Raw genomic sequence first — 24,792 nt, forward strand, 5'->3', positions numbered from 1 at the left:
CCGCTGAGCCTGCGTGCCTAGAGCCCATGCTCCACAACAGGAGAAGCCACCGCAATGAGAAGCCCGCGCACCGCAACGAAGAGTAGCCCCTGCTCGCCGCCATTAGGGAAAGCCCGCGCGCAGCAACAAGACCCCAACACGGCCAAAAATAAAAACAAACAAGTTAATTAATTAATTTAAAAAAAGATGCAAGTTAAATACCTGTCACACTTTTTGCCTCTGAGGCAGATCGTGAAGTAGTTAGGGGGCTTCCTGGTGTGACTTGAAGGGAGTGGAAGCCAGAGAGTAAACAGGGAAAGTGCACAGGAGCCCAGTCCTCCAGTACCTCCATTAGAGAATGGAAAGAGCTGGCAACTTTGAGTTATGGGGCCATAATTCCATCTCAGGTTTCTGACAATAGTATAAGCCACTTGAGTTCTTTCTTGTTAGCTTATGAACATTTCACCCTCCACACCCCCACCCTACGCCTGCCTTGGAAGATTAATAACTCCGTAAATTACAGTTGTGTTATAATACACATATTTTTACCTCAATATGAGGCTTTCATCTGGGTATGGAAATGCCCTCAACTTACATGTCCTAGGGTGACCTGTCCTGCTCTGTGCACTAATGCAGTTTCAGTTTTGCAAAATAAGAAGGGACTTCTGCTGACATAAGCTTCACAGAAGGCTGGGGTCCTTGAGTCAGACCAGTCTGGGTCGGAAATGAGCAAATGAAAAAGCATGAAGGTGAGAAGACGATGGATGTGGGAGGAAACCCAGGAGAGAAGTGTGGCTAGAGTAGAGAACTTGAGTGTGTGGGGTGTGTGTGCGTGAGAAAGAGATCCTGAATGCACGAGGTATTCAGATGCTGAAGGCAATATACCTTTGAAGGTTCATACCTATGAAGATATCTTTGAAAATTTCTGTGTAGGAAGATGATATGATGAAAATGATACCCAAAATGGATTGCTTGCTCGGGATGGCCCTAAGGACGGCAGGCTGGTTGGAACAGGGCCATGAGGGGAACAAGGAGCTTTATCTTGAGGCTGCCTTTGCATAATGAGCATTGTTTCTGATTATTTAGGGTGTGTGTGGGGTGGCTTACCAAGGAACTGGTGGGTGCCCTTCTGCTTTTCTTTGCCGAGGGCAGAGGAGCCCACTTTACCTTCCTGCCTCCTGCTTCGCTATGAAGTTGTGCCTATGTCCAGGTTTCTTGATTTTCCTGCAAACATGTTACATCCGTATCATATTCCAGGAACACAGCCAATGCCAGAGAAATCCATGTCTCCCAATTTTTTGTTCAGTGTCTGCTAGGATCTTGATGTCATGGTAGTACCCCTTAGGGTGATTAGTCTTTAATGATTTATTGAAACTGTATTGTCTGAATTCCTTAAACCAGAGTTCAGATCTTCTCCCCTGGCAGAGGGTCTGTACTGGTTTTAGCCCTCTTGGCTGGGCTGCATAATAATAATACTGTGGATAGCTCTCAAATGCAAGGGGAGGGGGGAAGAGGGGAAGAAAAAGAAAGAAGACAAAAGGAAGGAGAAAAAGAAGAAAAGGGGTTTGGAGGACAGAGGGGAGAGAAGCAGTAAAAAGCAGCTCATGGATAGGACAATGGTGAAGGGACCAGATGCTCCTAATACCCTCCCACTGACCTAGAAAGAATGAGGTGGGCGTCCTGGAAAGTGAGAGCAGCCTCTCACTTTCACCACGTGGGGGCAGACTTGACTTACGTGAAAGAGCAACAAGGTGCGAAGGCTGCAGGGAAAACGCAATCGTCCTGGTGGAGAGAGGATTCAGCGTTAACCTCATCATTCACTCCCTGTGGCCCTTCATGTCCCTCAATAGCTAGAGCCCTATTTCTGGGCACAATGCCTGGGTGGATTAAAGACAAAAAAAGCCAGTTTTGCTCAAACTCAGATTCTTACATAATATGGCATATAGAATTACAGTTAAACAGATATAACCTACAAAAAAACGCTTTGACATCTCACCTGCTTCTTTAAAGTGTAGAATCACCCAAGCTTTTATGCAGGGCTCTCTTTTCTGTTTGTCTTTTTTTTTTTTTTTTTTACTGGAGGGTTACTGCCTGTACATTACATGTGCATTATTATTTCAGGCATTTCAAAAGGTTGGAAAGGGCTCTTCTGTATTTCTTCCAGCTCCTTTGCAGTCTTTGCTTCTCTTACACTTTCAGTGCATGGTGATCAAGTGCATGGAAGTGTGTCTCTCAGTTTCAAAAAAAATTAATAAACTCTGAGCCTTTGTGTTAGCAGAATATCTTTATTTGGAGAATGGATGGAAACAACCAAATTACTGCAGCTAGTTCCTTGGTGCTTAAAAAGCAATTGTCGTATGCATGTGATTGTTTCTGAACATAATGTGACTGACATAGTGATAACAAAAGGAAGTCTGAGCTGAGATATTAAAGAGGAACTACTTCCTCCACCTCCCCAAGTTGTTAAGTATTATTATCCCAGATAACTGCATTCCAATGTCCATGCTATTTTCCTTTTGGTAGAATTTGCCCTTTTTTGAACTATATAGATTAACTCCAGCGAGAATGTACATTTTCCAAAATAGACTTTCTAAGTAGCCAATTAAAAACAGAATCTCTTAAAAATAAAAATCTTCTCTTTGAAATGGTGATTGGGCCTCTGAGATAAAGAATCCCATTTGCAAGTTTAAAAGGAATAATAACTTTCTACTATCAACTGGTTGAGTAAGGACTGAGGAAAATGCAACTTGGCTCTTCTAAAAAAAATTTAAAAATAAAGGGATAGTAAATTGATCAAATAATTATGGGAAGTTTGGCTCCATTAGTCTCATGCTTTTCAGTATGCCCCAGTTAGCAATAAAAGTCAATTTATGTGAGTATGCGAGGCCACAGTTTTATTCAAGTTGTCTTAAGTTTGGTGGCACAAGAAGAAGTGAAGCAAAGGTACTGTTCTGTAGCAAGGTCTTGGGTCTCACTGTCTCCTCATCCCTAAGTATAATGAGAAGATCATTACCTCCATTTAAGATTTACCTACTTTAGGACTTCCCTGGTGGTGCAGTGGTTAAGAATACGCTTGCCAACGCAGGGGACACGGGTTCGAGCCCTGGTTCGAGAAGATCCCACATGCCGCGGAGCAGCTAAGCCCGTACGCCACAACTACTGAGCCTGCATGCTGCAACTACTGAAGTCCGTGCGCCTAGAGCCCATGCTCTGCAACAAGAGAAGCCATCCCAATGAGAAGCCTGCGCACCGCAACAGTGAGTAGCCCCCACTTGCTGCAACTAGTGAAAGCCCGCGCGCAGCAATGAAGACCCAACACAGCCAAAAATTTAAAAAAAAAAGTAAATAAATAAATTTATTTAAAAAGGTTTACCTACTTTATGAAACACCATCACGTTAATTTAATTGACCGCCCCTTTAACATTTATAATCCATTACAGTGACTGGGAGATGATTATTTCTGGGTGTGGTTTCGGTTTTCTCCTTCTAATGTTGCAAGCTGCATCCCAATGTTATGAAGCCCTGGCAAGAAAAAACAAAAAAAGAAATGCCTGCTAAAATGAGTTGTTCTTAAAAAATAGGAGCACTAATGATAAAGAATGATTTACCATTAGTTTCTGTCTTTGCAGCAGTGGAAAATTGGGAGAGGATCAAACATCCTCCCCAATTTGGCCACCACCTTCTTGGTTTAATAGTGTTTTTAAATGAAACCTCTGACATGGTCTTTGTCAGGGCTGTTAATTTGTACCTTGCAGAAACATGATTCAGACTTTTCTGGAATACAGACTGAGGAGAAGTTTCAATAATAAAGAAATACAGGGACATCTGGAATTTCCTCTGAAAGTTGATGTGATCTCTTAACTGAAAATCAAAGGCTTTGCCTCAGACTTTGAGATTCCCTCTCTTAGTTAATTAGTGTTAGGAGAGAAGGTCTGATAGATGCAGAAGGGCTGACAAAACTCATGATGTCTATTTTTTTCAACTAAGTGTGAGCGCCAAGGCTTTGGGTTTCTCTTATTTGGCTCCATCCCCTGAGAGCCTCGTTTGTTTTTAGTACATAATTTTAGTGTTCATTCTTACCAACTATCAAGTCTGATGCACTTTTAGAAAAAAGTAAACCAAAAGTAATTACTTGGAGAACACAAAGGCCGTATCTATATATGAGATCAAACATTTCCAGCTCTCCCTTGCTATTTACCTCTGAACAACTACTCTTCTTTTTAGTGCTTTCCATTTGTTTTCTTGACAAACAAAGAGCAGGGTATATCTTCAGGCTAATTATACAGGACCATTATGGGATCCCGCAGGGACCAGGATGAAGCAAAGCTCCATCTCCGCTTTAATTTTAGGGGGAAACTAAACCTCAAGGGAGGTCATGCCTATGCTGGCTTCTCAGATGGCAGGTAATCCTGGTCTAGGCGTCCTTTCCTTCCACTAAACAGAAGGACCCTAGGTATCCAGAGGTTGGCTTCTAGCATCTCATGGATCGGTGGCTTCATGTGGTCTAGTGTTGTTACATGACCAACCCCTCCCTTCACCTCAGCTGGAAGGTTGAGTGTGGGTGTGAAAAGATGAGAAACAAAAAGGAGTAGAAAAAATAACAGCAGTGACCAAAAATATAGACTAATCTTCTTTTTTGAAAAAAAGTCTCAACATAAAATCTGGCAGTCACATAAAGAATTGTGAGAGATTCTCAGAAGACCCAGTGTCCTGCCCATACTGCAAACCCAGCCCCAAGATTCTGCCAAGTCTTGCTTGCTCTCGGGAGCAGTCCATGTTGGCCTCTAAGAGGAAGGACTCCTTCAGCTGCAGGTGACAGACACCCAATTCAGACTTCTTTTAAAAGGAACTCCAGGGATGCCTCTTTCTTTAGGGATCAAGTGATGTTACTGGACTTCTCTGCATTTTTCACTTGTACTTGTTCATTCTTTAGCCAGGTAGGCAGCATAGCTGCCAGATGCCTGAGACTTACAATCGACCCCCTTAGGGACCTCAGCAGACTGGGGAGGGAATGTGAAGTCAGGTCAGGGTCACGTGCCCACCCCTGGAGCTAGGGGTGGATGAGGTTAGCTCCACCCAAACTACAAGGAATGGGCTTTCCTCCGGAAAGGTAGCTTCCATTACTAAATCATATGGGGAAGTGATTCTGGGCACCCAACACCAAAAAATGTCCATTACATGTCTTTATCTATACACATCAAGAATGCTACTGCTCCAGGGAGTAATACTATCTTGCCATTGCCTTATAGTGTGAGATTGTCCCTTAAGGAAACTGTGATGCTGCTTTCTCTTCTTTGTCTGTTGCCTTGGGTCTAGTTTGAAGCCGCACCTTTGGCTTCTGGCCCTGCCCTCACATGGGGCTTCCATGACAGGACATGATGCTCATTTTATCAATATTTCTTAATACTTGTGGATTCCTTAAATGGTGGCCCAATACCCCCTTTGGCTTCATCTCGGGCACCCCCGGAATCCAACACCTGTCTTCTAGAGTGCATGGGGTCCTCTGTCCTTGCTCTGTTGACGACACCTTGCCTGTTTGGAGCACTGTTCCTCCCTCCTGTCTGGTTAGATTGGCCTGCTGTGTCTCACAGCTGGGCCTGACCAGGTCCTGACGGGGAGATGGCTCGTTACACTGCTAAGAACCTGTGCACAGACTGCTGCCTGGCCAACATTCTCATTTACTAGGCTTTGAACAGGGGCCTGGAGAATGGAGAGGACATGAGCTTCTAGATGACAACATCCAACGTGAGCAGCAGGTACACTTTTCCCTTTCATGTGTGTGGAAAGTATTAGGAGGGAAATATTCCTCTCAGGACGTATTTTACATCGGCAATCATGTTTTCCTGGAAATTGATTTAACTTTTAACACTTCAGTAAGGATCTGATGTAAAACACTTAATAGCCAGGGGAAGGACTATATTTCCTGTCTTTCAGCACCACTACGGCTGTTAAATGCCTTTCCCCACTGACTGGGGTGTACTGTTCCATACATTGTGATCTCGCCACACTTGGTTCATTCACTCCCTCCTTCATTCATTCACAAGTGTCAGGCCTTGGAAAGCCACTTGGGGTGCAAAAATGAGTAAGACCCTGTCCTTTCCCTCAAGGGTCTCTCAGTCAAAGTCCTGATGAATAAACACAGGATAGGAACGTGATGGAACAGATGTTCTTAGGTGCGTCTAGGACATCAGACAGGGGCTCAGAGGAGATAACGTTGTGGGGTGGGCCGGGGGGCAGGCAAGGCTTCAGTGGGGAGGCAGCCCTTGGGTTGAATCTTGTAGAATGAGCAAGACTTCATCAGATGGAAACAAGGAGGAAGTGTATTCCAGGAAAAGGAATGTTCCAGGAAGTATACTCCAGGAAGGATTATGTCGGATGATATAGGGCTTTGACTAGCATGGTAGCTTTGAGAGAGTAAGAGATACAGTAGACCATAGGGTATAGGGCAGGGAAGAGAGGGAAGCAACAGGACACAGGGTGGTAGGCAGAGGCCAAATCATGAAAGGTTTTTAAATTATAGTAAGGAGTTTATATTTTATCCATGGGGAGGAGGAAAAATTAAAAGGTTTAAATGAAATGGGAGTATACCATGATTAGGTTTGCATTTTTGGAAGATCACTTTGGCACTCTTGGTAGTATTGCCTAGAGAGGGGGACAATGAGGCGGGAAGACCAGCTATGAGGCTATGGCAGTAGTTCGGGCCTGGGATGGTGAGGGCTTGAACTAGGGAAGTAAAGGTGGGCTTGGAGGGAAGGGAGCAGATTTAAAATACAACACATAAAAGGTATCAGGAAGTGGCAGAGATGAAGGGTAAATGGCTGGTTTTAGCATTGGGTGATAGAGTATTTGGTAAAGCCACTGGAACAGTCTGGAGAATATAGACTTACTAATAGGTTTGGAGATTAAGGTATCAATTCAGTTTTAGATCTATCCATTTGGAATTGAAAGAGGGACATCCAGGTGCAGATGTCCAGGAGGTGGCTGATATATGAACTTTGAGCTCAAAAGAGAAGTCTGGGCTAAAGATACAGATCTGAGAGTTGTTCATCATAGAAAGAGTGGCTAAACCGTGTGTGTGTGTGTGTGTGTGTAAAGTCATTTAGGGTGAACATGCAGAGTGACGAGAAGAGGGCAAAGGACAAAGCCCTCGAGAATTCCAGCTCTCAGTGAAAAGCAGGAGTAACTGTCAGAGGACAGGGAGGGCAAGGGCAGATGAGGAGCATGAGTGGTCATAGAAATATGGTAGAGCTCATTTTAATAAGAAAGGAATGGTGAACTGTGCCATAGAGAAGAAAGGTGAGATGAAGACCGATAGATGGTCACTGGATTTGTCAATGAACATTTCTCCAGTGATGTTGCCTAAATAATAGCAGGCGTATGGGGTGGCAGCTTGATTGCAGAGAGCTGAAAAGTGAATGGAGGGTGGGAAAGTAGGGATATTGAATGCAGATTATTTATGTTGCTTATTTAAATCTAAGTTCTTGCTCCCAGATTGTAAGCCCCGGGGGAGTAGGGACATCACTGATCTTGGTCAACATTATAACCTTAGTACCGAGTGCAGTCCCCATCAACAGTAGCCATTTAATAAATATTTGGTGAATGGGAAAAGAGAGCACAGTGGTAGATAAAAGGCATAAAGTACAATGGAAGATTTTTATTTTCTTTACTAAATTTGAGGAAAAATGTAGAAGAGCTTGAAAAATGCACATGAAGCAAGGTTTCAGAGAACTTATAAAGAGACAGACTTCGGCTGTGAATATTACAATATAAATTGGGCATTTCCGCTAGCTCTTTCTAGAAATCATCCCCACAAAAATGAGCACAAGAAAACCCTGCAAACTCCCGGACAACAGTTTTGATGAAACTAAGGAACTGTAAATTCCCTGAGCAATGGTAATAGAGAAAGGGAGAATTTATGAGAATGTAGAGATTGCAGATCTCAAGGAGCCAGCAAAGGTAAAGTGGAAATTCCTTGAGGTACAAAACCTCAAACCCTCATCGCAACAGGATGCATATCTAGGATGCAGGGGTGTTTTGGGGCTTTGTTTGCTTTTAAGAATCTGAGGAAGCAGGACCAAATAAGAAGTCACTCAGAAAAGCTATATATAGAGGAAATAGATTCCCTGTCTCATGGCATCAGGGGAGAAGAGAAAGTTTCTTTTGTGAGTCACTGCTGTCAATCACCGCCACTCACAAAAAACTGGGTAATGAGAAAATTCCACCTGGATTGGAACATGACACCAGCCCCTGCAATTAGTTGTTCCAGAAAAACTCATCCCTTTCAATAATGAGGAATACAGAAAATTTTCTATATTTTCTCTGTATAGAGGGAGTCAAGCACATCTGCTAGGGAAAAGGGGGGTGGGGTGGAAGGAAGGAAGAGGCATCAGAGAGGACTGGAGATGTGGAAAAACATCTGTGTGGAATGGAAGAAAGTGTTAACTGGAAGATGCAAAAGGATTGGGTGCAGCGTGTCTCTGAGTTGCTGGTCTGACAATGTGGTCTCCTACAGCATGGTTCAGTTGTCTATTTGGGGAGCGAGGAAGACAAAGCTTGGGGGTTCCAGAGAAGATCAAGTGGAGAGACAAGGGGGCAAGAGTACTGGCAACAAATAGTTGAAGTGAAAATGGAGGGGTCAAAGGAGGTTGGTAATTTATTGGATTTTAAGATTTCAAAAGTTGAGTATTCCAAATCATGGGCCTCAAAGAATGGGGAGGCTCCCTATGCCTACGTTTTTTCCTTTACTCAAAGTAGAAGACGTGCTGATCTCCTTGGTCAGATCCAGGATATTGATTAGACCACATTTACTCATGGAGAAGTCATTTTGAGAAAAGATGTCAGTTCATGGATATGACTTACTCTCTTTTCTCTTTCACCCATGTGGCCAAAGTGGCTAGCTGATCAGGGTTTATTCTGAGGGCTACTGCCCATCTTTTCTTCCTCTGCCTTCCTTGTCCATGCAGCTTAAATACATAAGCACAGTGGCCTCATACCCTTGTCTTTTTCTTCCTTTTGGCTACCTGGTTTTTGGAGAAATCCAAGATGCAGTGAGGCCCTCATGTATTGCTTTAGTCTGAGACTTACTAGGTTATGGGAAAAGGGTGTTCCCCATGGTCCAGCTCAACCCACTGTGTTTACTTTCCCTGGTTAGGGAGTCCTTTGGGGAATGGTGGCTAAGACCAGAGACTCTTAGCAAATACCTTCTTTACAGCACAGACAACTGCCTCCAACACATAGCAGCAAGAGGAAAGAGTCTAGGGTGTGGCCAGGGTCATGAGAACCTGCAGTGAAGAGGGGCTGAAGGCCACTGAAGGAGGAGAAGATATAAAGCTCTGTGTCTCGTTTTAGGCTTAGAAAGGTCAGAAGTACTTCCAGTTTAAGCCTGTAGTGAAATGTCTCAGCAGGGAGTTGACAGTTGTAAAAGAGCCACCCTGAAAACCACAAGTGTTGTGGTTTTTACAGTATTGAAAAGGAGAGGGGCTTAGGACTAGGTGAGAAAATAATAAGAAGAATTTAATAAATTAATAAGTTCACTAATACCTTAAATGAGTACTAAAAAGCAATTCCTGAGCTATCACTATTTACAGCAATAGACACACATCTTGATATAGATGTTCATGTAAATACAGAGCTTCACATTTTAGATGGGTAAAGGTAAGTTCATGTGTCATTAGCAAATTTGTCATTAGGGAAATATGAATATTTTTACAGGAGGTATAACGGAGATCTGCCACATATGACAGAACCGAGTGTTTGTTAAATTTAATCTTACTTTTTCTTATTCCTATATCATAAATATGGCTTCCTTATTAATACAGTTGATGGATTTACATCACTGTTTCTGAATAAGCAAAATACTTAATTTCATATCTAAATGACATTCTCCTTTCTGAAAAAGGAGTCTGTATTTCCATGGGGACAGGAATGGGGTTATTTTGATCAAATCCCGGACTGGAATGGGATTGACAGGATGCTAGCTCAGTGGATGGGTCCTAAAGACGCCATAGTTGGTAAGTGGGGTGAAATGTTTGATACAGAGAGTGGAGATAAAGAAGTCAGAAAAAAGAAGTCAGAAAATTTCTGCACAGTACCTGTCTCTTAACGAGTAGTCAAAAGATGTTTGTTAAAATAATTACTTTTATATCTTTTTTTAAAATTTAAATGATAGAACTAACTTTAGTGAAGGTACCACTATAAACCACAAATTATAATTTATAATTATAAATTATATAATTATTATATATAATTATAAAATAATTATAATTTATAATTATAAAATTATAAATAATTTTATAATTATTTTTATTAATTAACATTGCATAAGGTGACAAGATTTCATCTAAAACATATATTCTTTTTTTTTTTTTTTTTTTTTTGCGGTATGCGGGCCTCTCACTGTTGTGGGCTCTCCCGTTGCGGAGCACAGGCTCCGGACGCGCAGGCTCAGCGGCCATGGCTCACGGGCCCAGCCGCTCCGCGGCATGTGGGATCCTCCCGGACCGGGGCACGAGCCCGCGTCCCCTGCATCGGCAGGCGGACTCTCAACCACTGCGCCACCAGGGAAGCCCTAAAACATATATTCTTAACAGGGATGATATCACCCATAAGAGGGAAAAAATTGATTCTTTTTTTAAAAATTTAATTTAATTTATTTTTTTATACAGTAAGTTCTTATTAGTTATCTATTTTATACGTATTAGTGTATATATGTCAGTCCCAATCTCCCAGTTTGTCCCACCAAGGCACCAGTTATTTTTCATTGATTGAGTGATTTGTGAAGGTAGAAGAAGAGAAGACACCATTACCTAGCAGTGGCTTAGCCGTCCTCACTAGACCAATTTTCAGAGCCAGTCAGCTCTGGAAGTCAGCCTCAATAGCTCTGCCCTGGGTTGGTCAGTCCATCTACCTGTCTCTCTGCCGGCTACCTATCTACCTATCTATCTATCTATCTATCTATCTACCTACCTACCTACCTACCTATTTATCTTTCTAATTATCTATTATTTTTGTACTAGCTGTATTGAGATATAATTCACATACTATACAATTCACCCATGTTAAAGTGTCAGTGATTTTTAGTATATCACAGGCTTGTGCAACTGTTACCACAATCAATTTTAAAACATTTTCACTCCAAAAAGAAACGTGTGCCTTCAGCAGTCACCCCTATTTTCTCCCAGTCACCTTCTCCTCCAGCCCTAGGCAACAACTAATCTACATTCTGTCTCTGTAGATTAGCTTATCCCTGGACATTTTATATAAAAATGGAATCATACAATATGTGGTCTTTTGTGACTGGCTTCTTTCACTTAACATAATGTTTCCAAGATTCATCCATGTTGTAGCTTGTGTCAGTATTCATTTCTTTTTTTATAATTTTCTGTTGTATGACCATATATTTCCATTCATCACTTGATGGATATTTGAGTTGTTTATACTTTTTGGGTATTGCTAGTAATGCTGTGTTGGACAGTGTACAAATTTTTGTGTGGACTTACGTTTTCATCTCTCTTGGTATATGTGTGGAGTGGAATTGCTGGATCATATGGTAATTCTATGTTTAACCTTTCGAGGAACTGCCAGACTATTTCCCAATTAGCTGTACCATTTTACACTCCAACTACCAGTATGTGAAGCTTCCAATTTCTATGCATCCTTGCCAATATATTATTTTCCATGTATTTGATTATAGCCACTCTAGTGGGTATGAAGTGGTGTCTCACTGTGACTTTAATTTGCATTTCCCTGATGACCAGTGATACTGAGCATTTTTCGTGTGCTTACTGGCCATTTGTATATCTTTTTTGGAGACATGTCTAGTCAGATCCTTTGCTTGTTTTAAAATTGGGTTATTTGTCTTTTTATTATTTAGTTGTAAGTGTTCTATTGATATAAACATCCTAGATAGAAGTTTGTTATTAGATATATAATTTGTAAATATTTTCTCTCTCTGGGTTTATTTTTAGTTAGCAGTTTTAGCCACTGCAGAAAGCCTTCTGAAAAGAATGAAAGAGAATTGCTGGGATACTATATTTATGATCACTATGAAATTCTACTCAGGGGCTTCTTATATGTGGCTTTAGGTTTAGGGAGAATGTAAAATGTACTTGCTGTATAGGTTGTCAGTCACGAATTTCATTCTGTTTCCCATTTGGTGGTAATACAAGAGTGGGACGAAATTTGTTTGTACTATATATAAGCTCCTAATAGTCTGCATTAGCTTAGTGTATTTCCCCACGTTTCAGAGCTGATTTAGAGTCACTGTGATGGAACAGCTAGACTTTGTGCTTTAAACTTGAGAGGCATTTGAAAGAATTTTAGTGCAGAATGTAAGCCCTTTCCAAAGTTCACCCTTACTTTACTGCCCTTTAAAGGAATTAAAAGTCTTGTTTACTCTGTTTTTTCAATCTATTCTTTTAGAGAAAATTTATTTATTTCCAGTTATTTAAAATCAAGGTCCCTCAAACAAGCTAACTCTTTATATGTTGCTCTTTTTGACAGCATCGCAAGGAAAGTTTCAGCATTGCCAACTGAAATGACTTTCCATGACTTTCCATGAGTCACCTCTAATTACATGGGCCATAGCCATTTTAATTCCTTATTTAAATTGCCATGGAGATTTACATACTAAAAATGTTGCCTGATGCATGTAGGTTATTCAGCTGCTTTTTTAGGCTAACTCTCTGAGTACCAGGAACCATGGAATGTGGGAACTCACCTTAAAGATGGTTTACTGCAACTCCTCTTATGAGTTGTAGTAACACCCCAGTAAGTAAGTGCATATTAATATATGTAATCTTTTTTATACTCTTCTGTATTTTCCAAATGTTCTAGAATGAACAGGGATTATTTTATAATTCAATAAGCAATTATTTTAAAATTTGACCTTTTATTATTATACAAGTAGTACTTATTATAGAAAACATAGAAACTACATGTAAGCAAAAAAGAGCAAAATACATGTCGCTTGTAATTCTACCACACAGAGATGACCATTATTAACATTTTGATGTGGTTTCTTCCAGAAAAATTAAAATGATAAGGTAACACTGATCTTTTACCTTTTTCTGCTAACAGTATATTGTGACTATCGTTCTATATAGTAAACAAATTACACACATGGAGAAAATAACCTTCAAATCTATGTCCATGTTTGACAAATTAACTTTATGAAATAGGGAAGGTATTATTTACTCTATTTTATGCATGAAGAAATAGAGATGGAGAGAACTTAATTAACCTGCTTAAGTGCTCAAACTAATAAGTAACAAAAATGGGAATAATATTTGCGTTTTGACTCAGAATCCAGTGTTCCTTTCATTCCTGTGCCAATAATAGGCTGGTGACACTATAGACACTGAGTCATCAAGGCAGGAAATGATAACAAATGTTAATTAAGGACATTCCCGAGTCTGAGTGAACAAAAAAAATTGGATTGAATTATGAACAGCTGGTGAAAGGAATTTTGTGGGGTTTTGTGCCTCATTAGTTGCTAATTAATTGCTACACATAAATACCTTAATTATTCAAATGGCTTATGAATAAAGGAGAAAATAATGTATAAACAAAGGAAAGGATGGATGTAACTCTGCACATTAGATGATAAAATGATTACCCAAAAAGTACTCAACAGGTTAGCGAGGTGAGCTGAATCTATCAAGATGCTATGTAATATAAATGAAGGCAAAGTTCTCCATTTGGGAGCTCCAGATCTGCTGTGTATCTGTGGAAAACTTCCATCACGAGGGAATCAGATTTTCTCTATGCCAAGAGTGCAGTCACTCGACTCTGACACTGTAGTACAAACACAGCTATAAACAGTATGTCAAAGAATGGGCATGGCTGTGTAAAACATCTCTCTTACAAAAGCAGGCCATGTTTGACCAATGGGTCACAATTTGCTGACCTCTGTTTTAGATGATATTCTACTAAAGAAAGATTCCCATTTTCAATGGCCATGCCCATTCTTTGACATACTATTTATAGCTGCGTTTGTACTGTGGTGTCAGAGTCGAGTGATTGCACGGAGACTGTATGGTTAGTAAAGGTGAAGATATTTACTGTCCGGCCCTGCATGGAAAATGTTTGCCTATCCATGATCTAGAACAAGGATATGCGGTAGGGAGAAGAGTTCAGCTCCGATCTCAACTCCAGACATTACAGTTTTTAGAGAGGTAAATGTCAATGGAAGCGTGCTTGGAGGAAATTCATCATCATGGTGCAGGAACTCAAAATTAAGTCCCATCTGAGATGATAGAGAGATTGAGACATTTAAACATGGAAAAGAGAAGCATTAAAGATGGGGGGCGGGGGCTGAAGGAGGGTGGAAGATTCTTAGCTGAATTAAAGTGCTGAAAGAATACCAAATGGAAGGACGTTGTGCCCCAACTAGAACCATAGTGACTTGCAGGAAGACTATTTAGTGGACTTTCTAACAATGAAGAATTAAAAAATGTAACAGGCCAGCCTAAGAAGTCAGGTTTCCTTGTCAAAGTTTGAAGTGCTCATGGCTGGACTGGATGATTACACGTTGGGGACATTAGTGAGCAGATTCAGAATAAGAGTAGTCACCATTTTGAGGATGCCTACTGTCTACCATCACCTCTAAGCCTCATAAATAACTTTGTATTATTATGAACCTCACTTTGTGGATGAGGAAATAATTCAGAGAGAGTAAAACACTTGCTCAAACTCACAATGCTGGTAAATGTCAGATCTATAGTCAGATAGGTTGGTAGATAAGAGTTCTTTAAAAAGATTTTTTGGAGATATTTTTGAAAACGGAAAAGGAAAAAGAATAACATAACTAACAGATATTTCTGCCAACTAGAATTTACAATTATTAAGAGTTGTCAGTTCTGGGTTGTGAAAATATCTGTGATAATTATTTCTAAGCTAGTTATATTAATTATACAGTTATAATTACACAAAATGATTCTGGTTAACATCTCTACCTTAATGATATGGAAAGTGAGAGTTTTCTTCTTTTCCCAAGATGAACAGAGCAATCCCAGAAGAGAACTCAAAGTTATGAGTCATTTTCTTAACTAAAATTCTGATCAGATTAAACTGGTTGTTTCAGTGTCTTTTGCTCTTCTTGTTGGTGGGAGAGTTGTACCTCCTGCTTGGTAATAGCCCCCAAGGTGTTCATGGGGGTCCCATGGGATGGGGGGGATGGGGGGTTCATGTCACACATGCCTTCCCAGACAAGTGGCAGCCTCAGCTTTTCCTCTTTCCTTCTACTCTGGGATTCTGCTGGGTCCCCCAAGCATCCCATTGTGCCAGCCAGTTCTGCTGGCTCCTTTGGTTACGACCCTGAGCACCACTGTTGATGAAAGGAAGCCTGTGAGATGCCAGAGCTTCATAAGGTTCATGGCACAGTGGGGTGACACTGGCTCCTCTTTGTACCCTCTCTGTTGAAGTGGCACCAAAGCCACTTGTGCCCAGTACCCCTCAGAGATTTTGGTGAAGCCATTTGTATTAGTTTGTTAGGGCTGATGTAACAAGTCCCACAACCTGGGCGACTTCAAGAAAAGAAACTTATTATCTCAAAGTTCTGGAGGCTAGAAATCTGAAATCAAGGTGTTGGCAGGATTGTCTCTTCTGAGGATTATAAGGGAGGATCTGTTCTAGGCCTCTCTCCTAGCTTCTGGTAGTTTGCTGGCAATCTTGGGTGTTCCTTGGCTTATAGAAGTGTCACCCTCATCATTGCCTTCATGTTCACATGGTGTTCTCTCTGTGTGTGCATGTCTGTTTCCATATTCCCCCATTTTATAAGGACACTGTTCATATTGGATTAGAGTCCACCCTACTCCAGTATGACTTCATCTTAACTAAGTACGTCTGCAACGGCCTTGTTTTCAAGTTATGAGATACTAGGGGTTAAGACTTGAACGTCTGATTTTTAAGAGGACACAATTCAACCCATAACAGTGATCCTACAAGGTTTTTTGAGTTTTTTCTTAATAAGAATTGAAAGAGACCCTTTGGTCATAGGATTGTGACCAAAGGAAGGTAAATAGGATAACATAGATGAATCACTTTGTAAATGGAAAAGTGCTATCCAGATGGTAGCTGTTACTAAGGGATAATGCTGATATATTTGCATATAGGCTCCCATCAAGAGATCTGCATGGAGAAACACTAAAGGAAACTCCTCAAGCTCCTGGTTCTCTCATCACGGCTAGAAAGACAGGGATGGGTCATTGGATTTTCCTCCATAGGAAGTTGTTGGTGTTATAAGGGAGCTGGTAACAAAGTAAGAGACATGCCTAGCACTCACCTCCCTTCCACTCAGAGAATTGATTACTACCTTTCCCCAAAGAAAATGAACTACAGCAGTCCCTGAATCCAACCTTTTTGAAATTCTTAGTATCTGACTTCAAGTTTGATTGTAATCTCCTTGTGGAGTGGAAGCAGAGAGTCACAGAATTCGGAAGGAGAATCAGAGATCCTGTATTCGGACTAGACTGGTTTCAGCATTTTTGATGTTGTTGTTCCCTTGATGAGCACAGAGGCCTGAGATCCCACACCTCATTAAAGAACTTTTTGTTTAATTCCTTTTTTCATAATTCTTCACAGTGCAGTGCTTTAGAGTCAGTGGGCCTTCTCTGAATTCTACTGGTCAGTTTACTTTGCTTTTCTTCTATGTTTTTATTAGTCTGGATGTCGTTCGTTTTATATATATATATATATATTTTTAAATTTATTTATTTATTATTTATTTTTGGTTGCATTGGGTCTTTGTTGCTGTGCGCAGGCTTTCTCTAGTTGCGGCGAGCAGGGGCTGCTCTTCGTTGCTGTGCACGGGCTTCTCACTGTGGTGGCTTCTCTTGTTGCGGAGCATGGGCTCTAGGTGCATGGGCTTCAGTAGTTGTGGCACGCGGGCTCAGTAGTTGTGGCACGCGGGCTCTAGAGTGCAGGCTCAATAATTGGGGTGCGTGGGCTTAGTGGCTCCGCAGCATGTGGGATCTTCCCGGACCAGGGCTCGAACCCCTGCCCCCTGCACTGGCAGGCGGATTCTTAACCACTGTGCCACCAGGGAAGCCCCCGTTCATTACATTTTAATGATTTATTTACCTGGCCATCTGTTGCACTCACGTAGAGAAACTTTTGAAGCCAAGGCATGTGTACTGCTCATATTTTTATCTAAAACAGTGGTTCTCAAACTTTAGCAGGCATCAGAATCACCTGGAGGGCTTGTTAAACCACAGATTGCTGGCCCATCCCCAGAGTTTCTGGTTCAGTAGGTGTGGGTTAGGGCTGAAAATTTGTATTCCTCACAAGTTCTCAGGTGTTGCTGCTGCTGCTGCTGGCCTGGGGGTCACACTTTGAGAACCAGTGATCTAGAGCAGTCGCTGGCAGATGATCAGTGCACCATAAATGTTTCTGGATGCATGAGTTCATGAGTAAAGGTGAGGAAGATTATCTTTTATATGACCCTAGGAGACTGTGGAGAGAAAAAGGGAGGTTGCTTATCTGCCCCTTCTGCTTTCCTAGCGTGATGAGGATAAAATGACATCATCTACTGAAAGCACTTTGAACGCAGCTACACCTTTGGCTAGTCCTGTCAGTGCCTATTCCTCAGTCCTGAGGCTTGTTTGGGGGAGTGGGTTCAGGGCTTCCTTAATGTGAGAGCAGAGGAGACAAGCCTTGAGTTTCTCTACTTGCTGTTTTTGGGGCAAAGATAGTCAAAACTCTGTACTTCCTATTTCAAAGAGAGTTGCAAAAGCTGGTTTTCAGTTATTTAACTGGCACAGACTTTAAGTTCAGTCTAGTCCTTTTAAGAGGAGAACTGACTTCTCATATATTTTTCTAGTCTAACAAGAGCAATCATAAATTAATAAAACCATAAGCCAAAGAAAATAAATTAGCAGTTGGTTGAAAAAATTTAACCTATTTGCTTAAATGCAAATTAAATTAAAAATTACATTCATACAATCATGTGTTCCATAAAGATTTCCATGAACACTTCTGAGTAATTTCATGGAAATATAGAAATGTGGCCTGTTTCAAACAAGTTATTAAATACATATTGATTTGCTGTAAGTGTAACACTGTTGTGTTAGCAATTCATTTACAACACATGCTGCGTTAAAAACAGAATGTTTCCTTGAGCTGTGTCGAACTCATACTGTTTTCCAAATCACTTGAAAACTGGAGTGGTTGAAAATGGATTAGATGCAAAGGAAGAAGCATGGAGTCTGCGAGAAATCTGCTAATTGGACTCTGGAGAAAGAAACCATAGACGTCATTGGTCAGTTCTTGACAGTGAATTGGTAGTAGGGCTTTTGGTAAAAAAAAAAAAAAAAGGGAAGAAGTTAATGAGAAAAGAAAGGGGGGGGGATCAAAGCTTCAAGAGAAAGCACAACCACTTAACTGAAGCCAGGAAGGGTGAATTTGGAATCTCAGTGGAAAGGAGAGTCTTAGAATGAAGAAGTTGTTCCTCTTCTGAGTCAGGAGGAAGTGGAGGGGAGCAAGGAGGATGGTGACAGTTTTACCTTGTAAAAGTTCAGAGACCTCACCTACTCCTCATTTTAAAAAAATTTTTATTTATTTATTTATGGCTGTGTTGGGTCTTCGTTTCTGTGCGACGGCTTTCTCTAGTTGTGGCAAGTGGGGGCCACTCTTCATCGCGGTGCGCGGGCCTCTTACTATCGCGGCCTCTCTTGTTGCGGAGCACAGGCTCCAGACGCGCAAGCTCAGTAATTGTGGCTCACGGGCCCAGTTGCTCCACGGCATGTGGGATCTTCCCAGACCAGGGCTCGAACCCGTGTCCCCTGCATTGGCAGGCAGATTCTCAACCACTGCGCCACCAGGGAAGCCCTACTCCTCATTTTATGGCAGAGGAAACCAAAGCCCAGAGAGGTGCAGTGACCTGTCCAAGGTCACCTCACACAAGGTCAGTCCCAGGTCTGGTACCAGGTTACAGCTCTCCTTCCTCACTCCATACTATCCCCTCTCGTTTTCACTTCCCTACAACCTCACTTTTGCTTCGTTAGCACATTAAGCAATTGTTTACTAGATGTTGTTGATGGCTGTGGAAAAGAACAAGGGCAGGAAAAAAATAATAAAAGCAAATTCAATTTAGATGAGAAACAATTCAAATGCTTAATTGGTTGAAAAAAAAATCAAGAACAGGTGGTGCTCTAGTCTGCCAGGAATCTTGAAATGAGCGTCTGGATGTTATTTTGTATTCAAAATGAAAAATGTAGAAGTCTTTGTGTGTAAAGATACATCACAGCATGCAAGGTGTAGAGATTATATGAAGAAATCCAATTTGGACTGGAGAGAACATGGATGCAGATGCCAGTTGCACAGCTGCTATTTACATAGACTCATGTAGATTGCATCAGTGGTAGTCGTCTAGTTTCCATGTAGTCATAAAATGGCGTCCTGGAAGAAAATGGCCACACAATCACTACTTCAGCTGTGACACACCACTATTTGTACCACAGTCTGCCATGGTCCTACTTTTTCAACCTTTGTTTCAAATCCGTCCTTCCTGTCAATGCCCTGCAGTCGAAGACCCACAGGAACACCCCTGTATTTGAACAAGTGTGCTTATTACTCATCCCAGAAAGGGAGAATGCACACCGTGGGCAACCATGGTGTGTCTCAGCGAGAGGCTGTTAGGAAGGACTTATTATAGAACTTGTTTGATTGAGTACTTTGGGGGAAGACCCAAGGAAGCAGAGGTTCATCCTGGATTGCTACTCTCTGAAATCAAGGACAATTCTATTATTGAATATCCCTGTAAATCTTATATATGGGGAGTGCAGCAAAGCTAAAGCTGTAATTGGGAAGGAAGCAGCAGTCACTCATATTAGCCAGGCTGTCTGGTATTTTGTGGTCTGGACAATGTTCACGCTTTGTCTGTGTTTAGATACGATTCCTAAATGGCTGTGTTTTTGTCTTATTCCATCCTGGTCACACAGTGGCCTTGTCTGGTGATGATTTTCTGTGAAACTGTTTATGTTCAACAGAAGAATGTCAAGGCCCAGCTAACAGTACTAGGTCAGCTCCTTGGATGTCAGGGGTGCTTTTCTCTTTTTCTGAATGAATTAAGTTAGAGGAAAAAGGCAAAGCTTTGCGATGTGATTTCCAAAATTGAGTGTTTTGTGTATGTCCACCGATCTCTTCATTGATACATGCAAACGAGTGGTATGTAATTTGGATAGGCTTACTAAGTGCTTTGGAGCCCTTGTACTAACCACTCTCACTTTTTCACTTGAACTATAGGAACTGCTCTGTGAATTTTGGGTTAAAGCATATGTGGAACAAGAATAAACAAATTACCACCTGAAGATTGGACTTACCTCATTAGCATGTTGCCTAAAAAGTAAGTTTGGCACAGTTTGGGAATAGAGGATGTGGAGAGCCAAACTGCTCTGCATAACTGGGGGTGAACACACAGTTGGACTGTTCAGAGGCAATCAGGGAGAGAGGTGGTACAGAGAGAGAAATGCGAAGGAAGGGAAGAGGAATAATCAGCAAGAAGGCAAAAGGTCCAGAGATATACTGAAGGCAGGCGCCTAACAGAATTTTCAAGAAGAGTGCTGTGTGATACATGCTTTAAATTTGTTTGTTTGCAGTGCAGCAGTAAAATCCTCCACTTATGACCTTCAGTAGAAAAACACAAGAGCTTGTAATGAAGGTGGGAAGAGGCTGGGTTGGGGATAATCTAGGAGGAAATAAAAGCTAAGAAGTACAAGACAGAGAACAGACATTCAGTATAATTTGAAATAGAAATAAGCATAGAACATAAGTTCCCCCAGGAACACAAAGAGGTCCTGGGCAGGCATTCCAGAGTGTACAGAACAGGAGGTTGAACCAATTTTATGGACCTTAAGGGATGGGGTGACCTAAGATGATATGCGGATAAGGAACATAAAAGACTTGGGGAAAACAACAAAATAAGTTCTTAGCATGATCTGAGGAGTCAGGACAAATATCTAGATAATTTAAACCAAAATAAATTTAAAAACCCAAACCTCTATTCTTCTAATATATAGATGCTTTAGGAAAAAGTTTAGTTTCTAAGTTTCAGTCTTAAACTCTCAGTCAAGAAACAAATTTGCAGGACCTATAAGGCAAGCAAATATGCACCCTCTTTTTTTTTGGTGTCAAAAAAAGACAATGAATTTAAAGTGATTCTCTGATATTCATGACGGTGAGGATAGATTCAAAGCTTTCAGATTAAGTTTTCAGTGTTTTCTGGTTGTCGGTGTCTGCAAACTGGGCTGATATTTTAAACCTGAGGTCACGGTTGGAGTTTAATTTTCATATCCAACTTGGAGAATTTTGAGGTTCCCAAGGCTATTCTTGAGGCTTGATTGTCATATAGTCTGTAGTGCTTGAGTGAGAGAGAGGAAAAGTTAGGGAACTGGAGACCTTTGTTTTATTTTTCTTCCTTTGAACACTGCCGGAAGCAGGTAAAGCTGTCTCCATAGTAACCTCTATCCTTGCCCCTCAAAGTGTGGTCTGGGAACCAGCAGCATCAACATTACCTGGGAACTTGTTAGAAATGCAGCATCTCAGGACCCCATCTGAGACCCGCTGAATTGGAACCTCCATTGTAGCAAGATCCCCAGGTGAGATTCGTATGCACATTAATGTTTGAGAAGCATTCATCTAGGAAGTGTTACACAAATCCGTTTCTTAGGTGATAGGGGAGCTAGCCTATAAAAAAGGGAAGGGACATACTAGATGTACAAACTTCTCAGCTAGATGTCTAGCTGCTACTAGAAATTTCATTAGGGATTTTGTTGTGAATTTGGTGTGAATTATATAGCTTAGGGACAGTAGGGACTTGGCTACACCTGGGACTCTATATAACAGCTTACTAAAAGGCCTAGTTGGTTTCTTGATACACTCCTCACTGAAAAGAGACTAGCAGTTTCCTACCAGGAAACCAGGTGTAGCTGATGTTCCCATTATTCTGATATTCCCATTACTCAGGATTTTAAAGCTGAAAGATTTTGAGACATAATCTAGCTGTTATGTTCCTAGTGAAGGGCTGAGAAAAGAAAAAGGTAACATTAGCTTCTGAGGTCAAAAAAAAGTGTCTTCTGTTTCCTTTGTACCATCTTATAGCTCTTGGTAAAGTGGGACCCTCGCAAAATGAGCACTCGATAAATGTCATTAACGGTGATTTGAACCAGAGTGGTGATATTTTTAATGCAGCTCATTCCAGTGAATGTTCTGCTTCCCATGTTAACTTTTATATACCCAGCAACCAGAAACCTACACTGCTGAGTGTACAGAATATCAGGCTCCAGCTTAAGTGTGATTAGATATTGATTGCTGAGCCCCGCAAGCATTTAGCGATGCAGAAGCTCTTGAGCGCTGGATCATCATGGACTGCGGGGCTGACGCTGGCAGAATTCCAGCAGTCACGATCTGTGGAAACATTCTAGAGTGGCCGTAAAACCCAGGCTATGGATTTGACCCTTTTGTGTGGCCTGATCTGTGTCCTGGTCCACTGATTGTCCTTCTTACCCTGTCTTTGCCCCGTCTTTGTAGACATAATGTTTTTGGTCACTGAGGGAACTAGGCAGAGAGAAGAGATATTTGGTGCAAACTCATCCTGACTGCTGGAAAAAACCAACTCAGACTTATAGGTGATGAGCTTGCAGTGAAGAATAACACAATATTACTCTTTTATATTTGTATTGCATATAGTATTGCTCTTTTTTATTTGCTGTGGGAGTTGCTATTAAAGAACTGTGAAAAAATATCCACTTAAAGCTCAAATATATGGTGTTGAGAATAAGAGCTAATCTGTTCATAAGTTGTGGAAGATTAAAGATGGCTGTATTTTTGACATTCCTCTTTCGAGATATAGGGTCTAAGTCCCCTCTCTTAGAATCTGGGCAGGCTCTGTGACTGCTTTAATCAACAGAATACAGTCAAGACATGGCCATGACCATTAAATGACTATGAAGTTGCTCTGATGCTGTGCCAGAAGAACGAGCTGGAAATCTTCACTCTGAAACTTTCTGGAAACTTGCCCTCTGAGGTGCCTGGAGAAACCTCCCACGGGGCAGTGGCACTCCTCAGAATTTGTTGTGAACCAAACCAAAGGAATGCCAGGGGAAGCTACTTGCTGCTGCGTGCTGCTGGCTGCTTTGAACTGCAGAGCCAGGAGCTACAGAAGCTACAAGGTGACAGGAGCACATCAGAACCAGGAAGAGAAAGCCCCTTCCTCCTTCAGCATCTCTACTGACAAAGCTTAACACTAATTCTGCTGACAAAGAAGAAATTACACAGCTGAGAGGCAATAACTTGATCATTGTCACAGGTAAAAAAAAAGCAAACAAAACAAAAACAGAATATAGTGGAAATGATATTTGCCAGTTTCTGGACCCAGACTTTGAGAAACTGGCAGCTTCTACTTCCTGTCTTTTGGAATCTGGCCATCATATTGTGAGAAATCCAAGTCACAGAGAGAGGCTACATGTAGGCATTCCAGTCAACAGTCTAGCTGAGCTCACAGCGAGTGGCCATGTGAGTGTGCCATCTTAGATATCCAGTCCCGTGGAGCCTTCAGATGACCCTAGCCACTGTCTGACCACAACTGTGTGAGAGAACCAAGGGAGAATCAGTCAGCTGAGCCAGGCAACCCACAGAACTATGAGAAAGAATGATAAATTGTTTCAAGCCACTTCATTTTTGAGTCATTTTTTATACAGCAGTAGATAAGTGGGACACAAGTTACTCTACTTACTTATAGTAGGAGGCCACTTTAAAGCTATATGATTCCATTTTTACTCTTTCAGACATGTTCACAAGCCTCACACTTGGAAGATTCCCTGCTGCCCAGTGCAAATATTTGGCCCACCTAAGCTTACAATATCATGCCTTCTAAAGTTCAGACTTTGAAAGGTGCCTTCTCATTGAGAAAAGCTCATGCTTGCTTTATTGAATTGTCACAGAGACCACCACAATGGTGAGACCATTGGGTGTTCCTGGTTCTGTTCTCAAACACAGATCCAAAAGTAGCATTATGCACACTCTGTGAGTTTGTCCACTCCTGATTCCATGTGGCCAGTTCTTCATTTAGTTCCTTCAAGTGGGAGCTGTTCTGGTAGGGAGTCCACCAGAGCACCAAACAGTGTCCATAAATGTCCTATGTTATTGCCTTTCATCTGATAAATGGAACTTCCCAAAGGACTATGATTATGTTGAAGTCAGTATTTTGTTTTGGCCTCTCTTCCTATATCTTATCTGTGGGGCATTGTGTCAATTCATGAGTTACGACACACTGGGAGCTGGTATTCTTACAGAGTTTTGTTACAAACTTCCAAGGGTACAAACTACCAGTCTCCATGTCTGCCCTATTCTAGCTCAGGATTCTCAGCCTTGGCTGCACATAACAATCACCTGGGAAGTGTTCAAAAAAGCAAAACTACCCATGCCTGGTCTTACCCTGGATTAATTAAATAAAAATATCAGGGGGTGGGACACCAGTCCCACGTAGTGTATCTGTATGTCCAAATCTTACCTTTTCTTTAAGGCCCAGCTCAAATACTATTTTCTGCATGAAGCTACAGAGTCCCACAATTGGCATCGTTTCTTCTTCTTTCGAATTAGTTATTATTTTATTTTGGCCTGTTTTTTCTACCTATCATATGCTTTATTATCTCTTTTCCTTCTCCTTATACTCATGATATGCATCTGATATGTATGTATACACAGTGGGAACTCAATAAGTATTTATTAAATGAAGACATAAATGGATATTGGGAAAGCCATCCTGCTTCCCTTGGACACCAAGTTTGCTTTTGTGTTGATGGAGGTTGAGATGCCTAT

The sequence above is a fragment of the Mesoplodon bidens genome, assembly GCF_964165515.1.
Source record: "Mesoplodon bidens genome assembly, chromosome: 9".
NCBI classification, from domain to species: Eukaryota; Metazoa; Chordata; class Mammalia; order Artiodactyla; family Ziphiidae; genus Mesoplodon; species Mesoplodon bidens.